The sequence below is a fragment of the Nylanderia fulva genome, unplaced genomic scaffold, assembly GCF_048542155.1.
Source record: "Nylanderia fulva isolate GAGA-0341 unplaced genomic scaffold, ASM4854215v1 Scaffold587, whole genome shotgun sequence".
Classification (NCBI taxonomy): domain Eukaryota; kingdom Metazoa; phylum Arthropoda; class Insecta; order Hymenoptera; family Formicidae; genus Nylanderia; species Nylanderia fulva.
In genome coordinates this window covers 23,645-35,000 of record NW_028190684.1, presented here as the reverse complement: position 1 = coordinate 35,000, position 11,356 = coordinate 23,645, and positions in this window count along the sequence as shown.

The window sequence follows — 11,356 nt, the reverse complement described above, 5'->3', positions numbered from 1 at the left end:
CTAGCGTCAGGGTGAATCGCGCGGTCTCTCGAGACCGCGCATCATAACATTTGGGAGAATAAGAACACGAGTATTTTGATCTTGTGGATTTTTGAACGGAGAGGAGGAGGAAGAAGAGGAGAGGCGGCGGCGTCGGGGGTTTACTCTCGCCTCCGTCGTTCTCTCGTACGCTTTACATAATAGCGTTAAACACAGCAGAGTGTCGCCGACCGGCTGAGCAAGACCGGCGGCAAATAAAATGGCACATACGAGCGTGTCGCGCGCGCGTCGGTGTTTCGGCATCGAACGCGCGCGCGCGCGAAAAAGAGCTAGCGACGAGTCTTCGGGCTCGCTCGCGAGTTACTCCCTTGCGAGTAACCGAACACGAAGCTCCCTGGTTGATCTGCTAGTCAGTAGTCATATGCTTGTCTCAAAGATTATAAATGTAATTTATTTAATTACATTTTTATTTTTTAAATAATACATATATACGTTCCAAAAAATATAAGCCAAGCCATATTATGATATATGTACGTGTGTGTGGGGTGTATAAGCTATCCATTTAATCACATTACGTTAAAATCACATCATTTAATCATATTTAATAACTATATCACTAAATATAAATTAAAAAATAATAACTTAGAATAAATCATTTAAAGTAATTTTTTTTAACTTCTAGTATCCCACTTTATAAGCATTATGAAAAAAAATTGATACAATTGTTAGAAAACTTAAATGTGCATAACTTTTTAATAGATAGGCATTAATAAAATAAACATAGTGATTGTTAATTTTTTATGCTACAGCTACGCATAAAAGTACTAAAATACTTAGAACTTTAAATTACTTTAATATTCAACTGTATATATTATTATAACTTTTCTCGTTTTATACTATATTTAAAAAAATAATTTTAATAATTACTTTATTGCACTTACAAACTATGCATATGTATTTAATACTGTAACCATTTAATTAATAAATATATATATTAATTCCTGTGTATGAAATACATTCAAAATAAAAAAGTACATATGCAAAAATAAACTCTATAAAATCTATAAATAACGTAATAATAATAAACTGTGCAATAAACGTAATAATAAAACGTTCAAATATTTTATTTATTATATATTAAAATTATTATATTTAATAACCTGTCCTTTTCTTGTTTAGATCTCCTCATTTTCGCATGCCCCTTTTTTTGTTCTTCCCTTTTTCCTAAAAAGAAATATGTGATTGTTATAACATAGGTGCATAAGTCATTCTTGCAATAAATATTCTATACAAAAATAACAATAAAGTTCTTAAATGTTGTATTTAATTTAAAAAAACTAATACACGCAATAATGCCAACATGATAGTGCATGTGTTCACCCTCCTTATAAAATCAGTTTCTTATAAAAATAAAAGTTGGAGATAAGATGATAAAATAGTTAAATTGAGGTATATTATATATAACTGTACAAATCTCGGTCAAATCTCTGCTTGGGCTAAAATTAGCCATCTTGCAATATATCCTCACTTCCTTATTTGTTAAATTGGTGTTCTTGAAGTTCGCGCAGCATCTAACAACAAGTTTATTTACACAGATATGTGTGGTTATAGATTATATAAAATTTAAAGCGACGCTTAATTTTATATATTATGTATAGGAATATTTATGTATAAGACTATCAAAATTATTTTATATTTACTATGGATAATATTATTGAATAATGATATTAGAGTTCTAATAGCATCATCCAAATAACCATGCATAAGAATGCTTATATATAAAGTGTCAAAAAATATGTCAATAAAAACATTATGTGATTTAAATATTCTATATACTTACTATGATACAGTAGTAATGCGAAGATTTTTAAAGGACATTTTCAATTTTTGCAACCAGCCCAATTCCCAACTATATTCCATGCTAAATTTAGTTTGTTAAAATATGTCTTCATCATGTACGAATCTCACCTACATGATGATTCCTTACCTCTAAAAAAGCTCAATTGTCTTGTCAAAATATAAAATAATTTAATTCATATTAGTTTATGATCTAAAATATCAAAATAATAAACATTTGTTTTTCTCTTATAAAAAAAGTTAACATTACTTTTCTTTTAACTTCTTAAAATCTATTTAACATTATATAAATAAATAATTATGTCCAAAATATTGCTTTTTATAAGACACTTTCAATAAAATGTTTCTAATCGTAAGTATAAAATGATAATATTTTGTATATACCATGTTCTGCTAGCAAACATTTGTTTTAATTGATTATCAATTCTCTGTAATTGTTCTACCGGTATATGCTGGCAAATCGAAATCAAATGTTCCGTTTTTTAAATCCGTTTCCTCATTTTTTCTAGTGAGTATCCAACTTTTATTAAACGTTTATCAATTGTTGTAAGATTAACAATAAGGGCATTTTCGTTCTGATATTAAATTATGAAAATCTGCAAAAAATAATTGAAAACATTTATTGTATATCTACTCATTGTCAATATATAAAATATTACCGAATTATATACCATTTTAAATAGATGTTGACAGTGATATAAATAAAAAAAGTGTAAAAACTTTATAATATATATATAGGTAGATATAATATATAGGTAAGCTTTTAAAAAAAGTTTTAAAATTAATAACAGATGATCTTTTACCTACATCAATCTCAGCATTACAAGTATCGATGTAGATATTGTATCTGAATTGATGGAAACAAGGTCATCTTTATTTGCTGTTCGATGGTCTTGTGAACTTATAGATTTACTATATGTAACCTGCAGACTTTTTAGACTGAATATTAATTATTTTTTCATTACTTATTGTATCGGAGGCTTAGTTATTTTCTTATAATTTTTTTATCAGTGGTTTTTTTATTTCAAAGTCATTTTGCTTTTATTTAAATCGTTTGATATATTAGAAGCTTCATCTAAATCATTGCTTGGGTCAGTTCTATCTGAATTATCAGAAGAACTTGAAATTTTTTTTACTCGATTCATTTCTTATCACCTTGTATGTATTAATGGTGTCCTTTATTTCACAGATTTTGCTCTTATTTATTGTTAAAGCTTTTGGGTGTATTAGGAAAATTATCTAACTCTAAATCATTGCGAGTTTTTAATTTATTGATGCTTGTGTCGCTTGTATCAGAATTATCAGGAGAGAACCTGTATTTTTTTTTTGCTCGTTGATATCTCGATTTTTTTGAGGTTATCTTCCATCATCACCATCTCTATCGGATATTTGTTCAGCTAATTTAAGTTTGTCTATAGCTTTATCATATGTACTAAAACGTATAAATTTTTGAATATTAAAATTAGATTTTGTTTTTATATATTTTATAATCAAATATCACTTAAAATTTAAATTTTAATATATACTTTTAATACAATATATTATAATTTTAATTTATATAATTTTTGATACAAAAATATAAAATACATTTTTATATATTACTAACCGCTGCTACCAAAAATACGGATTATTTTATATAATTGCCAATCAATCAGAAGGAAATCATTGCTTTATTTATCTTAACTTGACGTGTATATGATGGCCATTTACATTCTATTATTTCAGTTACCATTCAGAAGGAAAACAATTGTAAACCATCTTCGAACTCCACAATATTTTAACGCCATAATAACTGTAAATAAAAATGGATTTGATCAGCATTGAAATTTATAAAGAATCTATGATTGTAAAAATATGATAAAAATGTGACGATAATAATAATAATATAACATAATAATAATATTTGCCAATTTATATTAGAAGTATTATAATACGTTTAATTATTTATTACAAATGCCAAATTAATATTAAAACATTGTATTATTCAGTTGTGGTAACATCGGAATTATATCAATTATTTTTATAAGGTATTTTCAAACATTTTGCTCTAATTTTGATCAAAAACTCTCAGTCTGAAGATGAGAAATTCAGACATGATACAATATTTAAAGTTAAGGACGAAAATAGGCTGTGGCTATTAAATCTTCACTAACACAAGTACTTTGCCAATAGCAAATTTTATGTCAGAGATTTAATGAAATTTAAAAATTGGACATTATTTGCCATTTTCAAAAGAAATGCACAATGATTTTTTGGATCATCACAGTTAATAAATATGATTATTGCAAAAAAATTTTATCTTGTGTGTACAGAAATGAAATCTTTCGTCATCGGACCATTCACAATGAGAGCGTGTGTAAAACATTTTCCATATCGTGATGAATTTGACTATATTTTGAATGTTCAATTATTATGTATTGTCTCAATTCTCAAATATTTTGTTAATTGCTGTAAGGTTGGTTTAGGTTTTACGAATTAATTTCGTTAACGTAGACATATAATCTCAAATTTAAAATGCCATAAATTTATCCAGAGCACCAAATTGTTTTACGTCTGTGCAGCAAGATGTAATAAATATGAATATTATGTGAAATATATTTGAACCCGTAGATAACTGAAATGATTTACAAACTGTTTTAAAAATTTTCGGCATATTCTATAATAGATTTTTATATGTTAAAGTAGCGATCTGGTGCAAGAATGGGGATTGCACTACAGTTATGTTCAGAAAATAAAATACATTTCGTAGTATTCCTTTCAATTATAATAGGACATGTATATAATAAATTGCGATATTCTGTGGCTTGTTTCCAATGTTTGATTACTTTAATGATCTTGGTTTCGAGCAGCAAAATGCAGAAGGAATATAATGCGTAACCTTTATTAGTTTCTTAGAAATTTGTCTTTGTCTGAATTTGATAAATCTTATCTTAATGGTCCTGAAAGCCAGAAACCATAATAAGTTTACGCATTAAACACCCCAAACAACCGGTGCATAGAATCTAGTGGCACCTTTGTAACTAAGCTGATTTGGTATATTTTTTAAAATGTGTACCAGTTTGATAATCAAGATTAGAAGATACAGTAAAAAATCTCTATAATTACGTAACATCATAGGAGATGTGTATGGAAAACCATAATATGCCTTCTATATTATCACCTTTCAATATATGCATTTAGTGCAACTATTTATATCAGGTGTCCTTTACATTTAAATAAATGACTTAGCAGGAGCGTCACAAATTATTGCTTCCTTTAATGTCGACTTTTATGATCTGTCCCTCATACTCAATCCCATTATTTATAAAAGCAATAGCATAACCTACAAACATTTTTAAAACTCATGTGCATTTTTTGGGTTTTCCGTCACCAAATACTAAGCAATGAAATTATACAATTGTTTAATATATCTGCACATAATATTGCCATAAAATATTTGTGGAAGACGATATATAGGTAAACATCTAAATTTGTAAATTAATTGAATGTTATCAAGAGGCATATTCAATTTTTACGTTCTTCAATAATTTTAGAGAGCTTTTTCGAGACCTAATGGCAGGAAATCTCCGTTTTCAATTTGTATAATTTCAGATTAATTTAGGAGTTTTTGCCGCAATAATGACGTGGATCTTTAGGCAAGTATATAGTGTGGTTTTGCAATATCTGTATAAAAGGTGACGGCGTGATTTGAGTATATCTTTTTTCAATAGCCCATTTACTTATGTATGTATAAAAGTTTCGTTATCATTTAAACACAGATTTCATAATTGTTAGGCTATAGCTGAAAGCTTATTTGCATCCGTGTAATTTGTATCAACAGGCATTATTTTCATTCAGAAAGTTAATATATTTTCATCATAATATTGATTTAGTTTCTATCTAGTATACTTATCAGAATCACATAAAGACGAAGCATTCTCATCAAAACAATTAGTGATCATATTATTATTAATTATTGCCATAGAATCCGCAGAATCATTCTGATGAGTTATTCATATTCAATCTGTTACAGTGTTTCTTGCCAACTAATCTTCGTTTATGTCTATGCACTATAAAATATTGAGTGTTTTCTTTGAGACCATATTTTTCCCAAAATATATTTTTTTTTCTTAAAACATATCCAATGAGAAAAAAAAGATATCTTGTTACCAAATAAATATGAACCAAAATATCAATCCAAACTAGATACACACATATTGTATATTACTCACCTTCATTTTATGTGCTGTTTTTCACTTTGTGTTCAATCACTTCTTTATTGCTAAGTGATCTTCTGAATCACTATTTTGAGTCAAAATGGTCATCTTATGCAAAAAAAAACACGTGCGGTACACCAACAGACTGCGTATACGCGCGAGCGGTTGGGCAACCGTGTACGCGCCTACACGGTCACGCTTGCATTAGGATTAGGTAAGATTAGGTACATTAAGTAGCGTCCATTAACGGTGGACGTGTTTGATTCTTTTACTTTTAGAAACAAATCAACGTCAAGTCTTGACAAGATGACAACTAGCAGTCATTTCTGCTGAACGCGATATTTTAAAGCAAAATATTTCACTTAAAAGTTGTTTTTGATTCAAAGGAGTCATAAAGTAGTGATGCCTTTTATTGATGAATATTTTTTAAGCGATATTTGACGGGTGTACGTGTTATTTACATTGGACACCTAATATAATTAGTGATAGCAGTAAATATATAAATAAATAAATATAATTATTATTAAATACCTACCATGTAAATTAAACTTGAATTTTTCTAATTTTAATGTTGATCGTCACAGCACAAACATTCTTTCTGAGGGCACTGTGACATTTTCTTTGCTATGACAGATTTTTTTTATCATTATGTTACATTTCGTGATCTACTAGTTATATCAATGTGACATTTTTGCATGATATCACTGTAACATCATAAAGATGTTGTGCGTGACGATTAAATATATATTTTATCGTCAAAGCAGAACATCTTTATGATTGTCACTGTGGACATTTTCTTGCTATGACAGAAGATTTTTTATCCTTATTGTTACATTTCGTGATATACTAGTTATATCAATGTGACATTTTACAATGATATCAACCTTCAATTGTGTTTTCTGTTAATGATAGTCACTGTTACCTTCCAATATCTCACAATGACACACAGTTACATTACATTTTTTTGTCGTCACCTTTGACTCTATTGTGAGCTTATTGTGATTGATGTCATGTGACTTTTTTTGCTATGGGGGATAATAATTAACTTATAAGATAATAATAACACAAATCGCTAACACAACTAATATGGTCAGTTGCTGTTAATGTGTGCAATAAGAAGTTTTAGTAATATATATAAGTTATCATCTAATTGCATTCATTTATCGCTAAATAATTTTAATACAAGCCAACATTTTAATATAAAAATATTAATTTCTCTTTGATTTTAACGTAAAATTAAAATAATTCATGATACACTAAATACACAAGTAACTATATGTGATCTTACAAAAAGATAAAAACTTTATTGACCGTGTTGCATTTGCCTGGTAAAAAATAAAGTAATATAATATATGTTGTGAATATCGAAAACTAAAACATACAACGTAAACGGAAAAACATACATAAGTTCTCATGTCAGATAGTAGAGTCGTTTTGAGTGCCTTAACCAAGCTGACACCACTAGTTCACCCGCAGTTTATTCAAAGGTTTTCCCCCCACCCCCGACTATGAGGGCCACAATACTCGAAAAATGAGGCACCATTATGGACTATATACAATACATCTAGTGTAGACTGACACGAATTACCTATTCGTTTAAAAAAACTAGTCTTTTTTTCCCCTTTTTTTAAAGCATCATCAATAATTAAATGTAACGGCGTGTCCGTTACTAACGCCTCGCGGGCCGATCACCCGCCCGCCACTTGAGGCTACGGCCCCTAAGGCGCCCCTAAACACAAAAACATAACTGATAAAAACGGGTCACCCTCCCCCAGGGGCGCCCCACTACAACCCCAGGGGCGCCCCACTACGACGCCGGCATTACCCCCACCACAGCCTCGTTTGTAGATGGGGAACCCCCGGCAGGGTATATAAGCCGGCTCGACGGATGAGCCGGCACCAGTCCTGTTCCGGACCTCCTAGCCCAGGCAACGGGCTTCTCGTTGTTACGCCGGGTTTCCCGGTTTCTGGCCTCCTACCTTTAGTATCGGGCAACGGGTTTCTCGTTGTTCGCCGGGGTTTCCCGGTTTCCGGTCTCTTCCTGCTATAACACCGGGTGACGGGTTCTCGTCATTACGCCGGGTTTCCCGGTTTCCGTGTCTCTTCCTGCTACACGCCGGGCAACGGGTTTTCTCGTTTTTACGCCCGGGTTTCCGGTTTCCGTCTCTTCTGCTACACGCGGGCAACGGGTTTCTCGTGGTTACCCGGGGTTTCCCGGTTTCCGGTCTCTTCCTGCTATACACCGGGCTGACGTGGTGTCTCGCTATTACGCCTGGGTATTCCCGGTTTGCCGGTTTCTTTCTGCTATAGGCTATCACGCCTCCGTACACCGTATCTTCAGTTTACCGGGGATTTGTAAATCTTTCCGGACACCCGCTACAGGCTAGTACGTCCTCCTTATTTTGTTTATACCGAGTAGTCAATAAGTTTCTCTATTTAGGGCTTTATGCCAACAAACATTTCGTTATATACCGAGTAGTCAATAAGTTTCTCTATTTAGGCCTTATCCCAACAAATATTTTGTTTATTTTTTCTTTTTGAAAAAACCCAAAAGCATTGTTAATAAGGAATAAGCGAGTCTGAATCTCCCCTTCCCCCCGAATCCTGGAACCGGCGAGCCGATCCGCGGCGTCGGGAAAGGTGAACCGTTACAATTATACCTAGAGAGAGATGAAACGGCAACATGAATGGTTTAACAAAATTTTACGGCACATATCGGAATATATTTACATTTTCTATATGCTCCAATGTGTGTATAAATTTATTAAAACATTCCTGTTGTATGTACATACAACCATCGGACATTTTTTTTGACTGAACTGGTTGCACTAGTTCAGAGGTTATATTTTTTATTCCAATGTTGAGTAAAAAAGACAACCTCTTAACTAGTGCAGCCAGTTCATGAACAGATTTATAGAGATTCAAAAAATTTTTAATTTCATTTTTTTTTTTAGTGTGACGATGACTCCCATCTCATCGTGACTGAAACCAAAAATTAAAATTAAAATGCGGAATTGCAGCGTCATTTGGGGCTGCTGCAAACAAGCTGCACAGGCAGAGATTCCACCTGGCACAGGCAGAGGTTCCACAAGCTACTCAGGCAGAAGCTCCACCAGCTGCTGATGCAGAAATTCCATTAGCTGCTCCGCAACCTCAACAGCCTGGGAGTAGTGGCTAATATCCTTAACCCCCCCAAAAAGAATGCTTTACTTTAAATATAAAAAATTAATTAAACAAATATATTATATAGAAAGATTGAAATATATACATAAATATTTATTTTAAATTTTGTTACAGTAAATATATAAAAATGCTCGATGGTCCGGGCAGGAACCCCACGGGGACGTGGGCGAGGACGCGGAAGTAACCGCGGACGCGGACGTGGGCCGCGGACACGGACGAGGGAAAATTCTATATATATTAACATGTAAATATATATAGCTGCTATTAAACGTGCAGTTTAAAGTGAATGTTACATGTAAAGTAACATATTATAGTAATTTCTCATTTATATATGTAATTTTTTTATCATAACATATGTTACATTGTAGTTGTATTGTAATTACTCTCAGATATCATTGTAACTCATCGATAGATATAGTAGGATGCAGAAATAATCTTTCGATAAGTTATTTGTTATCTGGAAAATAAATTTTTGTAATATAACTATAAGGGAACATATGTTATATTACAAATGTTTCTTTTATAAATGTGAAATTTATAACTAATGTGTCCCTTTAAAATGTAACATTCAGTCAGTTAAACATGTTATATAGCAGCTATATAAATAAATAAATGTAATCATGTTATAATAAATAATTATATTATATGATAAATAAGATAATTGTAAATTTAAAAAAATATATATTAAAAAACATAAATTAAATTTTTTAAATATTTATTTGGTTGGTATTACAAAAACAAATTTTCAAAATATGCTATATAACATGTGTAACTAAGTGAATGTTACATGTTACACACATTAGTTATAATTTTCCATTATAAAAGTAACATTTTTTGTAATATAACATATGTTACTTGTAGTTATTTATATAATTATATTCCAGATAGCACAGTAACTTTTCGAGATTACTTTGAACATCCTACAATATCTATCGATGAGTTACAGTGCTATCTGGAATGTAAAATTTTAATTTCAATTACAATGTAACATATGTATTACATGTAACATTCACATTAATTACATGTTATATAGCAGCTATATAAATTTTACATAAATAATATATTGTTTTTCCTCGTCCGCGTCCGCGTCCGCGTCCGCGTCCCCGTCGGTTTCCTGTTTTTGACCATCGATTAGTTTTATATTTACTGTAAACAAATTTTATGTAAATATGTATATTATTTCTATCTTTTTATATAATATATTTGTATATATAATTTTTTGTACTTACAGAAGCCATTTTCTTGGGGGGGGTTAACAATATTAGCCACCACTGCAGGCGTGGTGTACATTGAGATTGCGGAGCACTGGTGGAACCCTCGCGGTACCTCCCAATAAGCGGCGGTTCTTTATTGTTTATCTTAGGAAGAAATACCAGCGCGATAACCAGCGGCTGCAGGAATTTATAAACAAAACAAGCGCCGAAAATTTACGTCATCTAAATTTTTCTCGTTCGTACGTTGACGAACAAAGGGATGATCGGGATATATAATGAGGACCGATGCCGCTGCCGGACCATAGTACCACTGGCGAGCGCATGCTTTCCTCAAGGAAAAAAATAGCTGTGAGAAAAAAAGTTTAGTGTGCAAAGAAGTTTTTTTGTAATAAGTGTGAAAAAGTGATAGACATTGAAAAAAATGGAGAGCGCACCGCAAAATCATGCAGAGTGTCATGAGAAGGGGTGTTATAAGACTGCCGAGAGATGGTATAGACATCTCGAGGTATGCTGTCACAATGAAAAAAAAGATAACCCGTTTTGTAATAAACATGAAGCGGTGACTTCAATTGTACAATATGTACGAAATCGCGAACTTGGTGTGCGAAAACCGCATACAAGACGTGTAGCACAGTTCCTGGAAACGCATGAAGACATTGTAAGAGTGGCTGGTGATTTATCTAAATGCACCAGAACGTCTAAGCGACACAAGCGAGTCGCATGTTATCAACGTCGATACAAAAATTGTGTCGATTATTTCACTGTGGACAACTATGAATTTGGCTACATGGACATGCCTTCACCATCGGTGTCATGCAAAACACAATCATCCGAAAATGATTCTGACCAAGAAATGGAGGAGTCAGATAGGAGAGAACCGTCATCATCATCATCATCATCGCCAGATTTTTTGTCGGCAGCCTATTT